The 27,064-nt window shown below is 36.0% G+C and overlaps 1 protein-coding gene across 2 annotated transcripts in view; it reads left to right on the forward strand.

Annotated features, from left to right (window-relative positions):
* The first annotated feature begins 446 nt into the window (after positions 1–446).
* Positions 447–27,064, forward strand: part of LOC128858402 (beta-1,4-mannosyltransferase egh) — a 44,858-nt gene continuing 18,240 nt past the window's right edge. The window contains exon 1 of one of the 2 annotated variants that reach the window (XM_054094659.1): positions 447–1,107. The gene's annotated coding sequence lies outside the window, so the exon portion shown is untranslated. Of the gene's footprint in view, positions 1,108–1,225; positions 1,324–27,064 lie in introns of those variants that run through there. The other variant, XM_054094660.1, reaches the window with a different exon arrangement.

Here is a 27,064-nt window from a genome sequence, read left to right on the forward strand (position 1 = left end):
AGTCTAAGTAATTTAAAGCTAAAAAAGCTTACTTATGTAAAAAAAAAACAAAAAAGTATATGCATATCTTAACAGAAAATATTTTTAATTCACTCATAGAAAAATATTTTTAATTCATTCATTTTAAATGCAAAATGCAAACTCTTAATTATCTCGTAACAGGAAATATAAGACTCAAACCACTTTCAAAATTATAAGCTCATGTAATATTAATTTATAAATCTAAATTAACTAATGGTTACTCCATTTATATGTTAACTTATTTTAAACTTAGAGAATAATGAGTTCGTTTATATATTTTCTTATGTCCGATACTCTAAATACTTTTTCGCCAGAGCAGAGCAACCATGCAAAAGTACATAGTTGGCAACGCGACAAAATCGAACATACTGGCAGCACTACAATGCATCCGTAAATGAAACGTCAAAGGGCACATAATGCAATTGGCAAACGTCAAACCGTCAAACAGTCGCGTCTCTCTTGGATGTAGTGTTTTCCGTGCGCGGATTTCTATAGTTCTAGATAAAACAAAAAACAATAAATAATTTGAACACCGCATCACGGGTACATGAAGCATAAATAAGCGAGATTACGCTGTGCAAAATATTTATAAGAAATTACGAAAGTGAAACTGTCGGAAGAGTGCGAGGTGCGGCAAATTATCGGCGGAAAAATTTCAAGGGTGTGTGTGCATATGCCGCTTCTGTTTCTTCAGCTTGTGCTCTGACTGCTGCTACCAGTGGCCGTTTTCTGGTGCTTGTCGGTCAGTCTACCCGCACTTCAATACTTATTCTGGGGCGGTGAACGAAAAATCGATTGTTCGGTTGGCGGTGGCCTATTAGTTCGAGAGCCTAAAAACTGTTAGCCGTCTTTTAGTGTTTCTGTCCACTACCAAAACCTATTTCTAGTGTTTTCCGCAACTATATTTGCTAGCATAAAAAAGTGTGAAAAAATTGTAGTTCAATTACCTGGTAGGCAACATGCTGCTACGACTGAAGTCTAATACTAATCGTTGTTGCTGATACGGAATAAGGAAACGTTTTTTTATCTTTGACAGAAAAACTTCATAGCAATCGAGATATTGGACGGTGTTCCAACAGTGATAAGGTTTGCACTAATTTAGTTGTATGTAATAATATTATTTGTGGTTCGTCCGTCGTGTTTGAATCTGTGTACGGCGTATAAAATCTAGTAAATTTTTGTAAGCATATCATAAATGGCGGTGTTTTATGTTTGTGGAAATTGTCTATAACAAAAGAAAACAACCACTCTAACGAAGATATTTAGAACGAATATATCACTTAACTGTGGACATATCAAAACGTATGTATATTACATTTATTAGCTCATCGGGAATTCATATAACATACATATTGGTTTTTCGTTCACGGCAAAGCGTAGTGCAAAACTATCAAAGTGTGTTACTCTAACTGCCTGCCATCTACCTCACCTCAAGGGGTGCCGCTGACAGCACTTCACTACCTACTTTGCTGCTTCTGTCGCTGTAGAACTCTCTACTCGGCGTTCTCGTGTTTAATTATTTCTATTCACATTTGAACGGTGTGGCTTCGTTTATTACTATTGCGATTGTTATATAAACTTTTTAATTTTTCCAACTTATCTTGGGCATCATAAAAATGTTAGAGAACGCGAATACACTTGTTTGTTTGTTTATTTATTGAAGAAATCGATTATCCATGCCGGGGAGCCTATCTCCGAACAGGTGCTTATGAACACTACACGCAAGCCTATATAGTATATACAGTTTGTTGGTTATAACCTTCTAACTTATATTAATTAACTGTGTTAAATTTTACATTAATATTGGGTGTAACCAGCCGCAAGTGGGTGCAATTACATTCAGCGAGGCTTCACGGATAGGAATTCGGGCCATTTTCACTAAAATATATGTACTTATGGTTTCCCATACACCGAACTTCTTTTGTATAGATAAAATGACTACTTATACGCCAACTGTGCCCAATTTTTTCATGATATCATTAGCTTTTTTAAGTGATTAGTCAATAATCACATTATATATATACATATACATAATTGGGTGTTACACCCTTTATGAAGTGTTTAGCCAAGCTACGATATCAAAATAATGAAACTAAGCATAAGCGAATGTGCAGCTAGAAATACGCTATAGATCTAAGAAACACGATTCACACATGTTTCAGGAGATATTCGCGTTTAATACACAAGTTTGGCAATTATTTACCCAATTTTCTTGACATTCCCAATATTTTGTACAAAATCTCATTCTTTATATGATTTTAAATTGCTAGTTGTGCCTTAAAGTTGCCCCACTCAATGAGAAACTACATCCGCGCCCGATTATCATAAAAGTTTTAATAAACATCTACTGACATTTACTCGTATCTGTGTACATATTCGTATGTAAATGCCTATAGTTTACGCTGGATATGCTTATCTGCTACTAAGATATAAAAATGTTATCGTGATGTAAATAACTTTCCACCTAAATGCTTGTCAGCCAGACTATTTACCAAGCAATCATACAAACTTGCCCGCATCAAAGCATCTGCATACGAGTATATAGGTATATAAATACAGTCTTACGCAAAACTTTAAGACCACATGAATTTGAATCAAAAATGTTTAATTTAGAATACCAAAATTTCAAAAAATTTTTAACCACATATTTGATCCTAAATAAATTTGCAAAAAAAAAATCTGAATTTCATAAAAAATTAGATGAGTGTCAAAATCAATAGACTCTAGAGACTGACAGCCTTTAATGTGTAAGAATTTTTGGATAAGTTTTGCTTTTATTGAAGTAGTAATTGGACCGATTTCTAACACCAGACCAGGGGCTTGCCTACAACAGACCATAAATCTGATCCATAAAAGTTATATGTATAAAAAAGTGAGCATCCAAAACGAGTTCCATGCTATTTCTCATAGAATTAAATAGTATTTAAAAGCAAAAGAGATGTATTTTAAATAATACAATTAAGAAACTGTAATTAAAATTAAGGTTGAATTCTTATGCAGACCCAAAATTATTAAGAAGCTAAAGTTTTTTTCCTAAATTTGATTAACTACTTCAATAGACCTCTATTCGCCATTTCTCCGCTCGCTATCTCTATGCTCGATTAACTTTACGAAAAATTTGCATGCGAAAGCAACAACAAAGTTATCTAGTAAGATTCGCCGCTAGAGAGTATGGCTATAGCTCATTAGGCCGCACTGCCTTACCTTACCTTAATTTAAGTCAGCTTTCTTCCCGCGTTGCCTACGTACATACATATGTATGTATATTCAATTGTACCATTTGCTTCACCTCTTGGCGAAAAGAAGAATATTAACAGAGAGTGCTTTGGTCATTGTACAAAATTACAAGTAAAATCACTCTTCCTATTTTGGGCCATTTGACAGGCACCCAGGTTAAGTGCTTGGTATTTTTGCTTGAGCGTGTTAACGGGGTTGCTATGTCAAAATTTTTATGGTAACATTAAAAACAAGAGAATATCAACAAAAAAATATACAAAATAATATGTTTGACTTGGAAAATTTACAATATCAAATATTTTTTGTATATCTTATATATTCCATAATAATGATTTTTATTGAGAAATACCTACATTTTATAGACTTTTTGAAACGATTTTCTATGAAATTTTTTAAGTTTTTATGCAACCATGTTACATAAAATACTGTTTTGGAATCAGACGATCTCAGCTATGGGCATTTTTTGACGACCAGCTTAGAATATTTTTAGTTATGGATCTGTGCAATGGCTTTGGTAACGCTTATCAAATCTGTTGTTTTTTTTATTCGGCCTCAAATTACAATATATTTCAGTACAAGTTATAAAACCTTATTATGCATCATTTGCGCGTTTGGTTGTGACATGAATTAGTCACCAAGTTCGTGCGCTCATCCCTCTGTTCCAATAAGGGGTTATACGCAGTTATGACTTTCAAAAAAATCGATTTTTTTTATTGCATTTTTGTAATGTACATATATTCAAAAGTATACGCACGAAATTTGAAGTAGATCTAAGCAATACTTTCGGAGTTATACCTAAATATGTAGAGATGCCTCGGCACGTTTTAAGGTAGGTATTGATACTTTAAACGTGTTTTTTTCAAAACGGCATTTTTCAAGTCGGTGTACACGATATCTCGAAAACGGCTTGTTTGATCGGTCAACCGTTTTAACTCAATCTTTAAAGATACATTTTCTAGTAATTAATCGTTCCTTTTGTAAATCTGATACTTATTTTCCATTTTATAATCAATTTACGGCCAAATTTTAACGTAAAAATCGAAATCATTTCTTTTAAAAGCTGCCATTTTGTGAAAATTCACTATTTTGATTAGCCGAACGATTAATTACTAGATAATCTAATATATTAACAAAATTTGTTTGGTTTTTTGATTTCAGATAATCCAATCCTGAGTTACGATGTACACCGTAAATCGTCTTTTTTTAAAGGAGGTTCCAGAAATCGCCTGCAGCGCGCTCTATAATCAACATTTTCATAAATAAAAAATTTTGTTACGTTCTTGAAGGATGCTTTTATAACCGCCAAAAATTTTCAAATTAAAATATTCTGAAGTTTCTTCAGGATAAATCCTTGACAACCCGTCTTTTATTTGCTTCATAACTGCGTATAACCCCATAAGTCGATGTACTCAAATTCAAAATATCCCAGACCACTATTAAAATACAGCCTTATTATGCAGCAGAGTCGTTGAAAATTACCTTTCTCAGATCTGTGCCATCGTGCGAAGCCCTGACAGGCATTTCAACCATGTCATTTCCTTACACCTCACGTACATATTTTATTCTATTTCGACTCGCCCTTATTGGAAACCGCTGCATAACATATTAAAGCCTTACAGCCGTTGTTTTCATGTGTTAGTTTTGCATTTTGAATATAAAAATTTTCTTTTCTAATCTTTATGAAGGTTAGATAAAGTGCAGTAGTCTTAAACTTTTGCCCAAGACTGTAACATCAACATAATACAGTGAGTATGCAATAAAATTAAATATGTATTCACCTATACCACATACGTACGTAAAAATAAATGCATGCTTATATGAATATGTACGTATGTGGACATATTTCTTTTTTATTTTGGGATTCCTTTCTTAAAAAATATTTATACTAATTAGTATACGCAGCGCTTGTTAAATAACAAAATTTGATTAAATGAACAATGACAGGAATACGATAAAGAAAACGCCAGCAACAGTGCCAATCATTCTAGGAAATGTACTTACTGAAACTCCTACCAGTTTTGTATTGTCTCGGATTTGATAAGAGGTTAACAAAGCAAGAGCAGTAAAAGAAGCAGTTTAAGTTACGAATAGATTTCAAAAGAGAGATTTCTTATCATGTGAATGTTTACGTACCGGCACATGCTGGCTGAGTCACGCAATGATACAATTGTATGCATGTATATGTGATATACCTATGTACATATACGCAAGTGCAGAAAAAAAATCTGATAGTGTGTTTACTGAAGTGTTTTTTAACTTATAAGTAATGAAGAAATAAATCGCTAGTTGTGATTCATATCCGCTGTGATTGTAACCACAGCTAAAAAAAGATTTGCTTGCATTTGTATATATATGTGTGTATGTATGTAAGCAAAAATGATCGTTGATCTCGGATTTTGAACTTGACAGATCGTAAGCTTAAGAAATGTATAATTATGTGCGTACAATTTTCTACAAAGGTATCTCAACACATGGCCCCCTTGGTGTAAGAATCGAAGATATGAGTAAATCGAGCGAAAACGTATCTAATATGTATATACATATATAATTGGCGCGTACACCCTCTTTTGGGTGTTTGGCCAAGCTCCTCCTCCTAAGTTGTGGTGTGCGACTTGATGTTGTTCTACAAATGGAGGAACCTACAGTTTCAAGCCGACTTCGAACGGCAGATATTTTTATGAGGAGCTTTTCCATGGCAGAAATACACTCGGAGGCTTGCCATTGCCTGCCGGGAGGCGACCGCTATTAGAAAAAACTTTTTCTTAATTTTGATCTTCCACCGAGATTCGAACCGACGTTCTCTCTCTGAATTCCGAATGGTAGTCACGCACTAACCCATTCGACTACGGCGGTCGCCTACGTGTCTGATACTCTTTAGAGAAAGACTGAAGACACCTGTTCTTAAACAAATATCCATAGCGAGGAACACACTTAGAGTAGCGAAGCTCTTTCCATCTAGGAAGGTGGACTAGTGTCCTTATGTTCTAGGGATTGGCGATGAGTGCTGGATAGGAAACTAGTGGACAAAGCAACGACAGCGTTGTACGATTGGGAGGAAAATAGAACCCAGAATAATATACTGGCTCTATACTATACAAATATATATTGGATTGGAGGGTGATTTGTGCGATTTTCAGCTTGGTTTAGCCCGAACAACGATTTGATGATAGTAAAAAGTTTTTTGGAAACATAAAAACGCAAATTAATATTTATAATTAAAGTTTAGATTCAATGGCTTCAATTTTGTTTCTGTTAGTATGACTCGCAAAATATCTAAGACTGCATCGAAATCTTATAAAAAACCGCGGAGATACTTAAAGTTTCGAAAATGCATGAAAATTGATTCCTTCCAACGAAGCGCAAAGCAGAAACTTAATAAAATTAAGTTAATTCATCAAAACAAATTAAATTTGAAATAAACTTTGGTGTAAATATATCAGAAAAGCGGGGAAGTCTCTGTTTGAGATTCCATCGATGCCAAATATACATATACCTATTGCAATAAAAGTGGGGCAAAAATGAATGGAAAAACAATATAAATGTAGAAAACGCTTGTTGCCTATGCTGTGGCTGTGAATTTAGTCAAGAAACCCCCTATTCCCGTTCTCACTCGTCTGATACTGTTTTCCGAACGAGTCTATATTTTCAACAAACGGATTATATCTTAATTTTTACACTTTCCCATTGAACGCATATATTAAGGATCCTATTGCTCAAGACTATTCATGTGATGCTATTGCTTAAGGGCGAGCTGCCTGCAACCGAAAGCTTAAGTACCGGTTTAAACTGTATTGAAATGGCCAAATGAAATTTAAAAGAATTAAATAAACTTGAAATTCATTTAAATTTTAGCTTTGCGTATCATTACCATTAATATTTTGCACTGAACTGTACACATATCGATATGTGTGCCGCCATCTGCATCGATTTGCGCTCGTACACATATATACATACATATGTATATGCACATTATATGTACGTAGTTCAGCAACGAATCTGACCCGATCTATTTTTGATAGGCGTGCGTTGAACTTGAAATAAACCTGTGGCTGCGCTGAAAGCGATCGCCAATCGCTAATAGCCAATAGCCAACAGCAACAGCCGTTGCACAATAAATACGATGCTTGGCCTCATTCTCTCTGATCTGTTCGGATATAGTCCTTTTTGGTGTATAAGAAATTTGTATTCAAAAATATTGCTGTGCTCTACCTTGCTTTTGTTATTGTGAAATTGAGGTGTGGCGTGAAAATTCGAAAGAACAATAATCAAGAATTAGATACTACAATTCGAAATCGCATGCCAACAAGGTCTTCCGCACAATTGTACTTATGTGCTTATGTACTTAACATACTTACATAAGTATGTACAAATATTCGAGTACAAGCACACCTGGGTTGGTACATACATACATATTTCTGTTTGTTTTTCGCATGTTGGGTTGGCTGTGTGCGTGGTTTCGCGCATCTTTCGTGTACATTCATACAAATGTACACACACATGGGCACATACTAACAACTAATATGTACATTAGGTCGAATCGGCCTCCAAAGCTTTCTATTTGAAGTCACAACTTTATTTGAAAAAAAAAATAAAAACAAAATAAAATAATATTTCCGAAATCGGGAGTAAAATTTCTTCTTCACTTCCTGAACGTATTTTTATTTGTTTATACCTTCTGCTCAAATATGAACGAGACGTTATCAATAAAACGGTCCGCGGATGACATATGACAGAAATAAATTTTTTGTTTTTTGGTAGGACTGTTATAAGCTTACATGGCAAATTTCAGCGTGATATGTCACATATTTTGTTTTCTGTGCTACTTACAGCAGCCCAGAAAAGAAACTATGTGACATATCACGCTGAAATTTGCCATGTAAGCTTATAACAGTCCTACCAAAAAACAAAAAATGTATTTTTGTCATATGTCATCCGCGGACCGTTTTATTGATAACGTCTCGTTCATATTTGAGCAGAAGGTAGAAATAATCAAGTTCGGATGCAGCAGAGCCTTAAAATCTCAAGAAACATGCATTTTTTACTTCTTAAATTTTTTTTCTTTTCAAATAGTTAAAATCAAACGATTAGTTGAATGAAATGGTTTTTGCCATTCATTTGCAGGATAACTTTAAGACGCACTAGAGCACAAATTTATATACGGATTCATATGTAGTATTTTTCTGGAGGCTTTCTGATATATCTTAAGCTACAATTACACAACTGGCAATTTTCTCTACATTGGGCTTAAGGTTTAAGTAGTAGACTTTTGTTAGAACACATTTTTTTAAAGAATTACTGAAAAAAATTCTGACAGCTGTCAAAATTTTGAAAGTTTGTTTGTTTGGTTATTTTCGTTTTTACGATTAGATTCTTGTTTTTCAAATTTTCATTCACGAAATCTCTTTTGCACATGCGCATGTATGTATAGACAATATCATGATTTCAACAGTGGATGAACGAATAAAAAACAGGTTAGCTGCATGAATTCTTCATAAACCCTTAAAATTGCTGACAAGCTACATATATAAACTACATCTTGAACATGACACTGTACGACAAAACCGACCTTTTTCCAAAATAACGAGGTACCGGCTACGAATACTGGTAAAGGAGCAACAAACAAAAAAATATCGGCGATTTGAAAGTTTACGTCTGAATATTTTAAAGGGGATTTTGCCCTTTTGTACGTTCCTATCATAAATCGGCATAGGAAACTACGTGATCTTTAAATTTTAGATATTTGATAATTTAAGCATTTCTTTGTAAAAAATTACAGCGAACATTTCAAGACTCTAATTCCTCTATAGATGGACCTTAGTTGTCTTTTTGTGTGGAGGGGGAAAAAATACTCATAACAGAGGGATATAGCGGTTACACAAGTACTATCCCTTTTATATACATATTTAGACAAGTTTATTACTATTTGTACCAGAAATGCCCCTTTGACTCGTCTCTTCACGAATTTAACGAGATCTCGAATTCTGTCTTACCAGATTTCTTATTGTCTAAAGATACCTCTCTCCTTTTTTACTTTTTTTCTATATCTTAACTTATAATTAACCCTTTGCTGTTATCGTAAAAGTCGGTGCCGCCAGTCTGGCGGCAAGATGTCATTAAGCGGAAAGGAAATATTTGTGGTCTCAGTAGAGCTGAGTTCAGTAGAAAGTTGTACTATTGTACTAAGTACCACAAATCAGTTTCAATGAATTCAGTGTTTTGTAATATCCATATAAATCACTAAGCGAAAAGTAACTCCGAGAAGCTAAATTTCCTCCGACTAGCTAGCACTCCCATCAGAAACTTGCCAATTGCAAAGGGTTAATACCTCTAAGTAATTTGTATTATGTTGTTTTTTGGAATGAAATAAAAAATAAATAAATAAAATGTGCCACAGAAATAGTTGCTATAAAATTCAAGCTTAAAATTCAACTTAACCCCCACAAATAAGCCAAAACAACAAATTTGTACGGTAACTTACATATTTATAATTTTTTTTTTAATTTCGTTAGCGTGTATTGAAAAAATTGTTTTGGTAAAATATCGCTCGTTTTCATTACTTTCTTTAAGCGCTGTCACTTCCTTCTAGCCAATATAAATTAATCATAATATTACACTATGGAGCAAAAGTAATCACAAAATTACAATTCAGCTGGATTATAATCAATTTCAGCGCTATGCATGGTTTTTTATTAAAACTGGTACCACCTTTTTTGGCATTAGTGTGTTACAAAAATACTAGGAAACAAAAACAACAATTATATATTAGTATAACAGCAGAATTTGCAAGCAGCGAGCATTTAAGAGAAACATGTAATCACTTTTGCCCTCACTCTATTTCCCCTTATGATTTGGAAGTTAACCGTTAATAACAATAACAAGTTTATTTATTTCGATAGATTTGTATTCGTTACTGCCTTTATTTTTCTATTGCGTTGTGGTTTTCATTCGTTAAGGTTCATTTTGTGAGTAAAATTTATGTTTTGTGAAAAATGCGAAAAATTAATAATGAAAAAGTGGTAAAAGCTGGAGAATTAATTTTAGAAGGCAAATCAACGAGACAAATTGCTTCTGAGCTACGGATATCTCAAGCTATGGTGATGAAAATTAAAAAAAATAAAAATTTTAAAGGGCCAAGTGCAAAAAATGGCCGCCCTCGTATCCTATCTGACCAAGATGCAAGGCACAGAGCCAGAAGTTTAATGGCTGGAAAAACCAAAACACCAAAAAAAGCTGCTGAAAGCATAGGAAATAAGGCTACTGCTTGGACCGCGCGTCGGGCACTAAAAAAAGTTGGATGTTTTGCCGCCAAAAAGCCCAAAAAGCCAAAACTTTCTGTCAAAAACAGAAAGCCTCGAATGATATTTGCCTTAGCTCATTAGCATTAGACTATAGAAGACTGGAAACGAGTGATATGGTCTGATGAATGCAAAATTAATCGGATTAACTCAGATGGCATACGATATTTTTGGTCTGACACAGGAAGAGCCACCCAGAGTCATCAGGTAATAGAAACGGTTAAATATGGTGACGGATCACTGATGGTCTGGGGATGTTTTTCCTATTTCGGAGTAGGACCGTTAGAGCTTATTAGAGGAATCATGACGAAAGAGGTGTATCATCAAGTTCTGTACGAAAATATGCCGGTAGCTTTGGGTCAAATGGAATTTCCAGAGAATTAAGTAATTATCCAACAGGACAATGACCCCAAGCATTCCTCAAAGCTCGTCCGAAATTTTCTAAAAACCCAGAATTACGAGACCATTGAGTGGCCATCTCAAAGCCCTGACCTCAATCCTACAGAAAACTTGTGGTCTATAGTGAAACGACGGTTAGGTAACTTTGATGAGGCTCCAAATAGCATTCACGAACTGTGGGAAAGAGTTCAAATAAGTTGGGACGAAATACCGGTAGAAATGTGTCAAAACTTAATAGCAAGCATGCCGAAACGAGTGAGTGCAACAATAAAGGCAAAAGGAGGAATAACGAGTTATTAAAATTTTAACTATGTATGTATATTTAAATTTGAATTTCGAAGCGAGTGCAAAACTGAACACATGTCCTTTTTTGGTTTTTATTAATTAATAATATAGAATATGTTAAGTTTATAAGTATAATGTTATCAAGTTCCTACACCTAAGTATAGTAATATAAAAAATAAATAATGCTAAAGACTTAAAAGCGGTACTAAAATTTCTGCTGAATCTTTTTAAATATATTTTTTGTGCTCACTTTTGCTCCATAGTGTATATACAGAGAAAGAATAAATGTATTTTTTTTTTATTCTCAAACATTTTTGAAGAGTCTTAATTAAGAATATGTCAGCCTACTACTGGTATTAAATGTGATAATGCCTATTCTAAAAATGAAAATTCTAAAAAAATTAATACGTATTCTGTGGTTGGTGCCCTGCGTTTACAAATAATTTACGTGACATTCACAGTAAATATTTTTTTTTTCATTTTGTGATTTCGTAACATTCTCGTTTTAATCTTTTCAAGTAAAATGCGGTCCTCTCTAATGTACACCATTATGTACGTGTAAAGTACGCAAATGCAAGGAATGTATAAAAACAAAAACAAAAACAACGAAATTCGTACATGGCACCAGCGCCACCCTTGTCGATTCGTGTTTATTCATTTAAAGCGCACAGCACACATTGACCTTACAATTAATTTGAACCTTTAAATAATATTTCGTTTTTTTTTTTTCCTTTTTCTTTCATATTTAAAATATTTAGTCACCATTTCGATGATACAACAAATATTGAAATGGAATAGCATTACAAACATACATACTCGTACATGGATATTATTAATTTTTAATATTTAAGTGAATTATTATTTTTTATCAAGGGTTCCAAATTAGTAGCAAATTAAAGTCACAACTTCATAATAAACTTTAGACACGTCTATGACTGAGACCATAAATAGAAAGAGTACTTTGCACTGCAAAGTGAAGCAAATTTATTGTTTTCACGCGCTTCTATGGGCGCTATAAATTCGTAATTGTTATAAAACTCGTTTAGTTTACTTACACTCGGTTGATAATTTCAGAAAGGTGATTGTAAATTTTTAGAGTGCAAATAAAGTCACATGTGAATACTCACATACATGGATACATATGTATGTATCTAAGAGATGTTCCTTCAAAAGTAGACAAAGCGCTGTCAAATAGAACAATCAAACCTGCAATTTGGTCGACTTTCATACATTTCAGTGCATTTCTATTTGCTGTCGTTGTAGTTGTCGAAGCAAAGTAAGCGTGCATTGGACCAATCTTTGATGCCTTCCTTTATCTCTTGAGATTGTAATCAATCCATTGTTTACTATTTTCAATGGCCAGCCGATAGTTTCTAATGTAAATAAAATATTTTCTTCACCGATCAAATTGAAAAACCAAAGTTGTTAGACCACACCACAAATGTTTCTTAAAAAAAAACCATAAGTGAATACTCAAGGTTACATTTTTTGTATATATTTTAGGAAAAGGGTGGTCCATATAGTGGTTTTTTTAATCATATGTTATTTGGGCCGTGACGCTCTTTCCCATTGGAAGTCTGGATAATAAACAGTATCATATCTCAGAGGAAGAAAATGAACCGCTTTATGCTGAAAACAGTGAACGACGTAAACGCAGTCCCCTGTCAGCTGTTACGATCAAACTAATGAGAACCCCATGTAAATGAAAGATTCCTTCCTTCCGTATCGTAGATTTTATTTCACGATATTTGAAAATTCCCGTAGAACCCTGTCAGCTGAGTGCTCTCTCACCACACAGTGTTGCCAAGCAGTACATTTCGAAATCATTTACAAAATAAACTTAGAAAAATTATAATTTTTATTAAAATAACTTAAAAACACTGTTGAATAATGTTAATTATAGATAAATGAACTATTTGCATTTGTTGGTTTTTGGCTTTGGTTTATTAAACAATGAAAAATTGTAACTGATAACGCGGATGTGTGAAAAAGTGTGTAAGCAAAAATATCAATGGCAACATTGTGTAGATACAACCAAACACATTCACACACAAACCGATGTACTGTGTAAATATGTAATTAAAAGAACGCAGTTGTTCTCACGGGATGAGTTTTTGTGCTCGGTAGGGGCTGCGGTAAGGGATTGCGTAGGTCGGTCACTGTTTTCAGCATTACGCTTGAACAGCGTTGGGAAATATTGCAACCCGGAACGACCAGGACTTACATATAGCCGGCCAAGGACTGTCACTTCAGCAACATTCCTCGTATATGCATGGGGAATGTTTATCCTGCTACAACAACAACATTGCAAACTTTTTGCCAGAGTCGATGTTGTGGAGCCCGAAGGACGCATTTAGTGAAAAGAAGTCAAAATCATATTTTCGAACAAAGCGCATTTTCTCTCGTCAGCTATGTTAACAAGTGAATTACAGTTTGTTGCGAGTTTCAGAGCGGTGGCATCATTTACCTATTTTTCTTTGAAAATACTGCCCAGAGCGCGATTTCGGTCAACGGTGAGTGTAACAGAGGCATGATAAACGATTTACATAATCTTTGCCACAACCGATCTTTTGCACCGATGCCAAGTTCAGTAATAGAGTCGGCTAGGCGATGCCATTTGGCCACCTTTTGTATGAGTATCGTGCAAGACCGCTGTTATGAGAACAATCCACTAGCGATTTAGGCTCGTAAGGCAAATATCGAGCAAGCCATTCGTAAGGTAGAGCCAGAAACTGTCACCAAGGCCTTGGAGAACTTTGCTACTGCGAAGCCAGCTGTCTCAGCTCGTGTTACGTAAAAAATGTTTGCTCTTTCGAATAAACCAAATTTTACGTAAATTTGAAAGCGACAAATTTTACCAGTGTTGGTAGTTTTAATGGGTTTCAGTGCATTGGCAACTCTACAATAAATCGGAAAATATTTGTGCTACTTTTTCTATTATTTAGTATTTCGTGACCTTCGTCTCGAACACGAGAAATGGTAGGCACGCACCAACCCATTCGACTACGGCGGCTAATACGACGATGATCTAAATTGACCACCCATAACCGGTGTCTTGTGGAAAAAAAATATTAGGAGTTTGCGTGCTATGTACCGGAGATTTTCTTAAGTCATTTATAATTGTCCAACCCTCAACGCTGTCAGAATTTTTTATATTTATTCATTGAAAGGCCTTGAAAACCACTTGAGCCCACTCAAAAAACTGGGCGCTAAGGTAGCAGGGTGCACTATGATTGGTGCTTGCTCCGTGTTCGATATTGACACCCTCTTTATCTTCCACTCGTTACGAAATCAAGTACATCTTTATCGTATGCTATAGCATTTTTTTGTTTTGTATTAAAGTACTTAGCAAAGTACTCAGATCATTATTAATGGTTCGTATATTTATTTATTTATGCCCGGCATTCCTTGGTAAATCCCACTAAGTGGCATATTTGTTGAATATTAATAAATTCTACATAAATATTTATTAATTGGAAAGAGCAGTAGAGGAATAACTATTTAACTTAATTGCATTGCACATTTGCTTTCGTACCCATTTTTATTTGAAAGTGTTTGTGTTTTTACAAAAATCAAAAAATTAATCCAAGTTTGACTATTTTGAAATTTGTAAAAAACGCTGTTTCTATTTAAAATGTTCTGATATTTTTATTGTAGTAAAGAGTGCTGAGATTGAGGTTATGTAAGGAACACAAATCCCATAAATGGTCCCCGCTTTAGCATTATAACAAAGTGTCTGATCAATTTCATGAATGAGACGTTGTGTCTCGTCTTTCAACTTGTCCAGCAAAAAAAAAAAGGCAAAACTATTCATATAATATTGGTTGTATACTCACATTGTCCCGATGCAAGATAACAAAATTTCAAACTGCCTCCGTAAAATGTCCACCATTTCGGTAGTGGACTTTTAAATTTCTATGCGCTACGCTTTTGTGTAATTTCCCGTGATTACAACGGTGCATGACGAACAAAAATATCAAAAATATCTCGAAGCTCCTTGAGCAACCAGAGGGAATTTGCTTGGTCTTATTTGCTGATGATTGTTCGATATTGGCCAGCGACTTTTTCACAGCCCGCAACTTCGTGCTTTTCTCCACTAAAGTCATTGTGAACCTTTAGCACCGGAATGAAGAAGATCACATTATCACTGGAAGTGAATTATGTATTCCAGCTCCAAATAATTCAAAGGTATGGTTTGGGGGGAAGTACCCCATAGTCTTCTTTTTTTCGAAAAGTGCATAAATATCGGAACCGAAGTGTACCAAGAAGATGTTTTGGAAAGCGTGTTGAAGAATTTAATAGGCACCCTTATTGATAGAGAACAACGCATAGTGGCTATTCCAGCGCTTATTTCTGCTGATGATAAGCCTTCGGCCAGCCAGTTTGCTGGATGATAAATACTTTTTTGGTCTTCTATTTAGTCAAACATAAGTTATTTTTACAATTTTTGATCCAGTATATTTCGCTTCTTGCTATATTCTGGCATGTTTTTTTTTTTTTCATTTTGTTTAGTAAAACTTTCCCCATCGGTCAATTTTTTCATCACTTTGAGCGGTGTTAAAATATGGTCAATCCACCTACCAACAACCTTCATGTAGTCGTCATAAGTTAATCATAACATGTATTTAAAGGGCATCTGTAGCTCTTTAGCCATGACTTTCTGCTTCCTCAAGAAATTCCGGCGAATCCACTCCCGCACAATATTTACGAACAAAGCGCGAACGTCCGGTTCTGACCACTTGAGATGATTCTAAGATCCTTGACTTTTGCAATACAATAATCGCGATACGATTTCTTTGTCTGAATGACAGTCACGTGAAATTTTGTCTAAAATTGACTTTTATTTTTTTCATAAAATTGGAATGTCATAAACATTCAATTTGAAATCATACTGCTTTGAAAATTTAGATAACTTATAACAAAGATAATACAAATCGACGCAAAGCACTCTAAGAATCTAATGATCATAAAACAAAAAATTGTTTATGGATCCGATAAACCCACAAAACAAATTGGTTTATTTGTAGGCTTGAGTATACGTAATAAGAAAATACTGAAAAAATTCATATTTCTTGGAATTTTTCAATATTGAAAATTTTGCTGTGGAGTTTTTTAAAGTCATATAACTTCTGTTCTTTTTAGCATTTTTATAAATTTAAATTTTTTTTAGTTTTTAGGATAAAATACATATCCATATATAAAAAGAAAAACTCTAACCAAATATAAAAATAAAGGATAAAATATATTTAAAAAACATTGTTTCCAAACAATTTTTTTTTCTTCAAAATTTTTGGAATTTTTTAGGTAATTCCTGAGACTATGCACAGTAATCCTTGAAAGTGGTGTTTTTCAGAAATAACAAAAAAAATCCCAATTTGTACGATAAAATGCACTTAAAAAAAGTATATTTTTCCCCCAAATTTCGTGAACCTTGAAAGTTGTGTTTTTCAGAAATCGCAAAAAAATTGTACAAAATACTTATATATGTATGTACTTAAAAAAGATTATTTAAATTTTTTCGGTAATAGCTGAGTCTGTGCTCAGCAATCCTAGAAAGTGGTGTTTTTTAGAAATGACAAAAAAACTTTCTCAAATATTTTGAACAAAAAAATTAAAATTTTTCAAAACTTTTGTTTTTAAGTATAATTTATTCTAAAAAATAAAATAAAAAAATGTTTAAGACTTTTATTTGATTTACCAAAATTCAACCAAAACCGAAAATATTTGACTTTGAACTCCACACCAAATTTTAAAGCATTGAATAAATCTCAAAATTATTAGATTGTTTTCAACGTGTTTTCTGTTTACTTCTTATCCTACTCAAGCCTACAAATAAACCAATTTTCAGAAAAAATAAACCAATTTTCAGTTCAAAATACTTAGATCACTTGTTGTGGAATCGTTCATATGTTATTTTGGATTTGTGCATGTAAGTTCATATTTTGGTGCATGGGTACTTAAATAGCCATTAGGTTGCAAACACAGTGCACGCTGAGACGAAGACGAAGATGAAGACGAAGCTGAAGACGAAAAACAGTGCAGAACAAATCGTATGAATTCGCTCGCTCGTACGCATAGTGCGCGCTGTGACGAAGACGAATATGAAGATGAAGACGAAACGCAAGCAATCAGCTTTAAACGCTGCTGTACTGAATTTGAAGACGAATCGCTTGCTAGTTACCGTGGTTTTTGTTTGTTTGTTCTGTCTATGCTTTGGCACGTTAATTAAGTTAAGACAGTCGATAAACAAGTAATTAAATGAGAAGTAATAATCAATAAAAGGCATACAACTAAATATATTTTAAATTATTTTTTACCTTAACGTCACAATTAGCCTTTCAGCACATATAATTGGCGTTTTATTAAAATTAGTCCAATTTTTAATAATAAGTGGCTCAATTTTAAATAGAATATAATCAATTGTGCTAAGTGTCATTCTGGTATATTCCAAAAATTTATTTTCATCCTGGCGCAGTTCATAATACAAATGATGAAATTCACCAAATGCTTCTCTTCCCAAATTTATAGGGTGTACTTTTTTATTTACTTTTATACGTTTTAATTTAAAATATAAGCTTTGCTCAATCAGTAGGTCATCATCTGATGAGCAATCCATTGCGACTAACCAAGGCGAATTTATTACAGGTGACAGCAAACACAGGAGGATGGTTCCATGTGTAGAAGTCCACGCAAGTGGGGAAAGTTACTGATCGCCATTCACTTGGGAATGGCCAGGACGATTCTTCTGCATATGGTTCAAGCAGCTCACAACGGCCGGGATTAGCCCACGTATCCTCTGGGTAGCTTCCGAACACCCGTTCGGGAGTGAGCTAACGTGAGAAGGCGAAACATTCCAGGATAGCTGGTTGTGCGTTGGGTTTGGGACCCGCCACTTAAAAATCCCCCCCAATGAAAAGTTTGAAAAAGCCTCGGATGAGACCTCCCTATACTGATGACGACCCCTGCAAACGAAATAAGGAATATGATTTGAGGGCATGCACCTGGAATGTCCGGTCCCTTAATGGGGAAGGTGCCTCTGCCCGGCTGGTTGATGTCCTTGTGAGAGTAAAGGCTGACATCACTGCCATCCAAGAGATGCGATGGACGGGGCAAGGTAAGAAAACCATAGGACCTTGCGACGTCTACTACAGCTGCCATGTAAAGGAGCGCAAATTCGGTGTCGGATTTGTTGTGGGAGAGAGACTTCGTCGCCAAGTACTGTCGTTCACTCCGGTGGACGAGCGTCTCGCAACAATCCGCATCAAAGCCCGTTTTTTTAACATATCGCTAATTTGCGCCCACGCCCCGACGGAAGAGAAGGACGATGCGACCAAAGATTCTTTCTATGAGCGCCTGGAACGCTCCTATGAGCGCTGCCCCCGCCACGACATAAAAATCGTGCTTGGCGACTTCAACGCCAGGGTGGGCAAGGAGGGAATTTTTGGTCCCACAGTCGGAAAATTCAGCCTGCACAACGAAACATCCGGTAACGGACAGAGGCTGATCGACTTCGCCGGGGCCCGAAACATGGTAGTCTGCAGCACCAGATTCCAGCATAAGAAGATTCACCAAGCCACCTGGCTGTCTCCTGATCGAAAAACACGAAACCAGATCGATCATGTTGTGATAGATGGAAGACACGCTTCTAGTGTATTAGATGTACGTACGATCCGAGGGCCCAACATCGACTCGGATCACTACCTTATTGCAGCCAAACTGCGCACACGCCTCTGTGCAGCAAAAAACGTGCATCTACCTACGCAAAGAATGTTCGACATCGAAAAGCTGCAATCACAACAGACAGCCAGAAGATTCGCCACTCGACTCTCACTCCTGCTCTCAGAGAGTACTGCCCAACAAACCGGCATCCACGAACAATGGAGCAACATTTCTCGTTCTCTACGTACCGCCGCCGAAGAAGAAATCGGATTCCGGCGAGCCCGAAAAAACAATTGGTACGACGAGGAATGTCATGCTGCCGCAGAAAAAAAGGATGCCGCCTATAGAGCCACGCTGCGATCGGGCGCAACGCGAGCCATGTGGGATCGCTATAAAGAGCTGAAAAAGGAAGAGAGACGTATTATCCGAAAGAAGAAACGAGAGGCCGAAATACGTGAGTGCGAAGAGCTTGAGATGCTGGCCAACAGGAACAACGCCCGAAAATTCTACCAGAAAGTTCGGCGGCTTACAGAAGGTTTTAAGACCGGGGCGTTTTCCTGTAAGAACAAAGACGGCGAACTGGTGATTGACGTACAGAGCAATCTTAAATTATGGAGGGAACACTTCTCGAACTTATTAAACAGTGACAGCTGCGCATGTCACCGAGAAAGTGAAGATCCCGATACCCCAATCGTTGACGACGGAATTGTCGTTCCGTTACCCGATCATGACGAGGTGAGAATAGCGATAACGCGGCTAAAGAACAACAAAGCCGCGGGCGCCGACGGACTGCCGGGTGAGCTATTCAAACATGGCGGCGAGGAGCTGGTAAGGTGCATGCATCAGCTCCTATGCAAAATATGGTCGGATGAAAGCATGCCTGCCGATTGGAATTTAAGTGTGCTCTGCCCAATCCATAAGAAGGGCGATCCTGCAATTTGTGCCAATTACCGCGGGATTAGTCTTCTAAATATCGCCTATAAGGTTCTAGCGAGCGTATTGTGTGAAAGGCTGAAGCCCACCGTCAACCAACTGATTGGACCTTATCAGTGTGGCTTCAGACCTGGAAAGTCTACCATCGACCAAATATTCTCAATACGCCAAATCTTGGAAAAGACCCATGAAAGGAGAATCGACACACACCATCTTTTCGTCGACTTCAAAGCTGCATTCGACAGTACGGAAAGGAGTTACCTGTATGCCGCGATGTCTGAGTTTGGTATCCCCGCAAAACTAGTACGGCTCTGTAAGATGACGTTGCTCAACACCAGCAGCGCCGTCAGAATTGGGAAGGACCTCTCCGAGCCGTTTGATACCAAACGAGGTTTCAGACAGGGTGACTCGCTGTCGTGTGACTTCTTTAACCTGATGTTGGAGAGCATCGTACGAACCGCAGAACTTAATCGCTCAGGCACAATTTTTTATAAGAGCGTACAATTACTGGCGTATGCCGATGATACTGACATCATCGGCCTTAACAACCGCGCTGTTAGTTCTGCCTTCTCCAAACTGGACAAAGAGGCAAAGCGAATGGGTCTGGTGGTGAACGAGGACAAAACGAAGTACCTCCTGTCTTCAAACAAACAGTCGGCGCACTCGCGTATCGGCACCCACGTCACTGTAGACAGTTATAATTTCGAGGTTGTAAAAGACTTCGTCTATTTAGGAACCAGCATTAACACCGATAACAATGTCAGCCTTGAAATCCAACGTAGAATCTCTCTTGCCAACAAGTGCTACTTTGGACTAAGTAGGCAACTGAGCAGTAAAGTCCTCTCTCGACGAACAAAACTAACACTCTACAAGACTCTCATCATGCCCGTCCTAACGTATGGCGCAGAAGCTTGGACGATGACAACATCCGATGAAGCGACGCTTGGAGTGTTCGAGAGAAAGATTCTGCGTAAGATTTTTGGACCTTTGCACGTTGGCAACGGCGAATATCGCAGACGATGGAACGATGAGCTGTATGAGCTTTACGACGACATAGACATAGCGCAGCGAATAAAGATCCAGCGGCTACGTTGGCTGGGTCATGTCGTCCGAATGGATACAAACGCTCCGGCTTTGAAAGTATTCGATGCGGTACCAGCTGGTGGTAGCAGAGGAAGAGGAAGGCCTCCTCTGCGTTGGAAAGATCAGGTGGAGAAGGACTTGGCTTCACTTGGTGTGTCCAACTGGCGCAGGTTAGCACGAGAAAGAAACGACTGGCGCGCTTTGCTAAACTCGGCCAAAATCGCGTAAGCGGTTATAGCGCCAATTAAGAAGAAGAAGAGAAGAAGACAGCAAACACATATAAGTAAAACCCTACATGTATTTGTTGTTGCATTTGGTGCAAGCATCATGTCAAAATCAGCAAGCAAATGTAAACATACGAATGTAAAGATACCAATACATACAAACAAAGCATATTATTTTGACGTAAGCCATACCTACGGCGAAAAGTTCAGGTGGGTGAATGCTGTCACCTTATTAAATCCACCTTGCGACTAACATAACAAAAGCGCAACCTATTCGCTTATTCGCAACGCAAGCAATTTCTCTTCAGCTTCGTCTTCATCTTCGTCTTCGTCTCAGCCGTGCACTGTGTTTGCAACCTTAGAAAGCAATGAGTTAACAATTTATCCCTCTAGGAATTTCTATCACTCCAAAAAAGCACACTAATAGTGTGATATATAGATACACTACACTTACAGAGCTTGTATTGCTGCTACAACAACAACAATAACAGTACATATTGTGAAAATAAAAAGGTGATTTTTTCCCTTTTTTACAAATAATGTAATTTTTGTTGTAGTAACAAAGGCAATTAAACTGATAAAAAAACATAAATGTAATTTTATTGTCAGATATTGATTATTAGGAAAATCACGTTGCTTCACTGCCGAGAACATATGTATGTACGTATGTATGAATGTATGACGATTTCATTATTCTTTCAATGGCGACGCTTTCGCGCTACTCTACTCGCAAATAAACTTTACTTGGTGAATTTGAATTCTTAATTTAGGTTCACATGTATTACATGTGCATACATATATTTACATATGTAAATTTATTTAGTAAAGCGCCTACGTTAACGTCTCCCTTGAAACAAACTTGAACTTGAAATTGTCTGCTATGTGCAGTTGTATATGTATGCATGCACGCATACGTAAACGCCATGTGAAATTGTGCATGAATATGTAAACGTATATACTTTATGTATGATAAATAGATCATCTGAGAATTATTGTATTTTGTTTAAAAATTGAATTGAATTTCTAGTGTGTTTGTAGAACCGAAAATTTCGCTTGCTTTAGCAGTATTATTTATAGAAATGTGAATGTATTCACTTATTAGTTAGACATATCTACGAGTATAGCAAAAGTATATATGTAGGTACATACATATTGCCGGCTGGGCTACGTCATATTGAAGCTTTGCGCAAACCAGAACGCATAGTATTTTTTTATTTTATATATAAGATACGTTTTTTATGGCACGTGCCGAACGCAACTCTTTCTTTTTTTGTTTTTTGTATTTGTATTCTACCAGTTACCACACATTTGAACGACGAAATTGCGATTACTGAATGAAATTAGCGAACTGATATCACTGAATCAACTGAGAAAGTCCGAAAGTTTGGTCGTCATCGTTGACTTTCGTACAAATTTTAAATTGCAAGTTTTGAGTGTGAGCAAAAACAATACAAAGGAAAAAATGTGCGTCACAAAAGCATTAACATTTCAACTTTTCTAAAATTTGTTAAAATTCATTAAGTTCTGATTCATCAGTAAATTGTGATGTCGCTAATTTGTGCTCCTCAACTCTGTGCAAGTGAAGTTTTTGTCTTACTTTTGTGCTTTTATTTGTTTTCATTTAATTTAATTGTTGTATTAAAAAAGAATAGAATTTTTGAGTTTGTTTAAACAGTTCATTTTGACAGTTTTCCTTACTTTGCATGCGATGTTCACTACTTCTCTTCTTCTTGAGTTTGGCCAAGTTCCACAAAGCACACCAGAAGTTTTTTCCTTGCGCTAACCGATACCAATTTGAAACGTCAAGTGAAGCCCAGTCGTTCTACATTTGAGTGGCTCAGTGCCATCCTTGCCTAAGCCTCAATTTAGTAATTTCCTAATAATTAGTGACAAAGTTAATAGGTAATTAAACATCCTTTTTAGGAATGTTTGAAACATTTAATTAAACTAAAAATACATTCCTTGAATACTACAAATTAACTTAAGAAAATAAATATTTTATTGTCTCATCATGACTTTGGTACAAACGTATAGGCACTTTTGGCGCTTACTAAGCAAATAGGACGTGATGGTTAGGCATCCTTGAAGTGATGAGAAAAATTGCTATTCGTCATTTTTATTATTCTTCTCAACGAGCTACTCGTCATTCTCTCCCATGGAACATAACCTAACTTAAACACATAAAATATTGTATTTTGTAAGCCATGAACTTGGTTAAGCATAAATTAAACTATAATACCTGAGACCTCATCTGAAGGTAAGTAGTCTTTGTCTTTATCACTATCGTCACCTGAAAAGTCGGATAACGAAAACAGCATGTCGCTCGCGGCCGCCATGTTATGATGGCTAGGCAGAAACGGCCCAAATAACTTTTGACATATTCAGATGGCCAAAACTGCCCATAGATGTTAGCCTTGTCTCGTTCAAAAATTAGGGATGTGTAACTTTAGCACGGATAGTTATTTCTAAGTAGTGTCGCATAATAACTCCAAATATGAAATTTCGAAGGTTAGGCAAGGATGGCACTGAGCCACTCATTTGGTCTACTAAGGGGCCTTCCTCTGGCACGCCCGACAGGCGCAACTCAGGGTTGAATCATTCGTAACTATTCATTCGATTCGACGGAGCTGTTGGATCTTTATTCGCAACCCTTGTAAAGCGCATTTAACTCATAATTCCATCGTCACAGTACTTTCGTTACCACCAAACCCTTCATTCCCCGTGGCCCAGCGTTACTACGCTAGATATGGCTTTTTACGCCTTCATGGCTGTATGTGTACGATTAGCTCGTATACTGATTAGCTCACATACTGTTTATGGTCTTATCTGGCTTACCCTTTTTCATCGTCGAAATTTTTGCTACCTCGCTGCTAGTTAGGCTCCCTTCACTAGAAACTGTATAACAGAAAATTATCAATTTGCGATAAAGCGTTATATTTTATTACTCCTGTGTTATAGAAACACTGAAAATTACTTTTTTAACCAAAATCAACTAGTTTTCACACTTCGACTTTCTCGCGAAGGTTGTCAGCATCTCTCGACATTATTCGCTGAAGTTTTATAATTTTTGTGTGTTTTCACGCTTCTCTCATCGTCCAGCCCAAACGCATATTCGATCAGTTTTAATTTTATTTGAGAAACAAGTAAAAATGGCGTAAATACTCGTAAGAATATCAAAACATCGAAATGTTTACTGAGTATCAGCTGATTTCGCAACAACGATTTTCGCAATACATATTTGCCTAGTAGCAAATCTTTCTAATTCAAATGGATTTACTGACAGCACTCGTACTTGTACAAAAAAATAAGTAAAAATAGGATTGTAATTCTTAAAAATACAAAAGAAAAAATAAAATGCTTACTGAGTGTCAGCTGATTTCGAAATAACGAAATTTGGCATACTGGTAGCAATCGTTCCACATAGTTCAGATGGATTTACTGACAACAATATTTTTGGAGTCGAGGCGAATGTTTGCGTTCGTAAACTTTCTACAATTGATTCAATGATAGAATTGAATATAAATGGAATATTCTATCAATTACGAAATAGATGTGTAGTGTAATTCAAAGGCAAAGTATCTCCAATTACAATATTCAGTGGTGGGGTTTACCTGCTGTGATTGAAATCAATTAAATTTACATACGTATTCGAATTAATAATGTAAAGAATACACGCGAGAACTGGTTTTTGTTAGTTTTAACTTTACCGTTGATGATTTATTATGATATACAGCGACGGGCAACTAATAAGAAAGGATATACAGTTAGCCACTTTGGTCAGTCGAGTTGCATACAATACAACCAACTAATAATACATCAAAGGTATCCATTTAATTATTAGAAAATCAATTCGTTCGTTAGTTGTAAGTATATTGGCCACAGTGGAGAGAAGAGGTGGCTCTCAGCGATTTGAAAGGAACTATCTGATTTGCTGACGCAGCAGGCGATGTGACAACAGTTTGCTTACGGCAGGGGTCGGCAAAAACTGAAACTGTGTTGGTGATATACGAAAAAATCAATTCAGCTCATGTTACTTCGTTACCGTCTGAAGAACAATTGATTGAAATACTGATTATATTCAAGTATTCTCACTTTAGAAATTTTGTTTTCATTCACAATTCTGCTTCACATGGCCAGACCTTGTAATATATCATTCTTGTATATCGCGCAAAACCAAGTGCCTCGGAAACAAAAACCCCGAAAAACGTCCGTTAGGGAAACCTAACAATTAGTTCGCATAATTTCTTGTTATAAGCCTCTGTTATTAGAAAAAAAAAACAAAAAACATTTAGAATACGCAATAAAATACCGCGAAAGGTCTTTAAATTGGTGACAAACTATAGTTCCTCTGCATGAAACCGAAATAAACTCACTTTAGCGGGATGAAATGTATTTTGATCATCGCTCCGATACCCTTAGGCTACTTGGACAGTGCCGGTTACATGGAATTGGGCCCACCGTATAACTTGAAGATCCTATGGATTAGCACCCATACATTTCTACGCTGAATAGCATAATGTTCCTTTATCAGTTACGTAGATCTATGTAAAAGAATGGATGAGAATCAAAATATTAACTTTGCTAGGACAACCTAACTTTAACCTCATCGAGAATCTCTGAAAGTAATTAAAAAAATGTTCGCATGTACGTTTAATGATGACAGTTCAATGATCACGAAGTTGCGAACGGAGTGGAGAGCTATTCCTAAGGGTAAAGTAAATTGAGTTAAAAAATATGTCTTAAATTGCTGAAATGTGCTTAATTACCAATTAGGTGCCTGTTTGAACATATTTTCTAAATCTAGGAGAACAGTTTACTTGTTTTTATTTTACAAAAATGAAGTATTGTTTATTATATGTCCGTCGGTTAAATTACCTACCTACCTACAAAGTGAAATTTGCTTAATGTATTTTTTATACAACTACCACTGCACACACAGTTTGCAAGAGCAGGGTTTAGTATAGCTAGCAACAAGTTATTATATCACTGCGTTGCTAATTAGTTGGCCGAAACTGTGTACATGCACTATGACACTTGAGGCGTTTGAAGGTTATAATTATTTTCTTTTTTTTTACTTAGAATCGCGTTAAATGCTGTGAAATGAGTACTCAATTAAGCTTTGGTTCTTATATAGTATGTAAATACAAGTAGTTAAGCAACTTTGAACAATAGCAGTAATTTTCATTTGTGAATTTTATTTTAAAATAATATCCCTAGCACTTAGCACTATCTGTCATTGCGAGAAATATTACCGCCTGTTATAATTCATTCATATGGATATGTTCTGTACATACAGCTATGGACATAGAAATAGTGCACTTGTCCACAATAACATATAATGATGATTATTTTTACTAGATGACTTAGTAAAACAGTTATTTCTGCACAAATCTGTTCTTTTATTTTAGTATTGTAAAAAAAAACGCACACACAAAATAAATAACCATTCAATATCTACAATAAGGAGTTAAAAAATCGGAATTTATCACATTTTGAACTGGACACTGAAGTAGCGCACGTTTATCGATCTGCAAGAAAAACTGAAATTAGTTATTTCAAATCGGTAAAATTTGGTTATTAATTACTTACCTCATTAGTACCATATTTTGTCGAGTATCCATTTTTTTTAACTGCTTCACAGCTACGAGTTAAACTTTCTACTAACTTTTGGCATCTCTCCAAAGGAATATACTATACTCCTTGCCATAGTTCGTTAATTTTTTTTTTGCCCAATCTTAACCTTAATATCGTTCCACAGATTTTCAATAGGGTTAAGGTGGGGCCTTTGTGCTGAACAATCCGGCACTCCAATTTTTCACCACTTTTGCTGTATGCTTGGAGTCATTATGAAGCATGAGTAATCAGTTTATTGGCTGGGGCTCAAAGAAATATGGCTCCATTATATTTTTGGAAATATCAAGATAAGCG

The sequence above is a fragment of the Anastrepha ludens genome, chromosome 3 (assembly GCF_028408465.1).
Source record: "Anastrepha ludens isolate Willacy chromosome 3, idAnaLude1.1, whole genome shotgun sequence".
In the NCBI taxonomy this organism is placed as follows: Eukaryota; Metazoa; Arthropoda; class Insecta; order Diptera; family Tephritidae; genus Anastrepha; species Anastrepha ludens.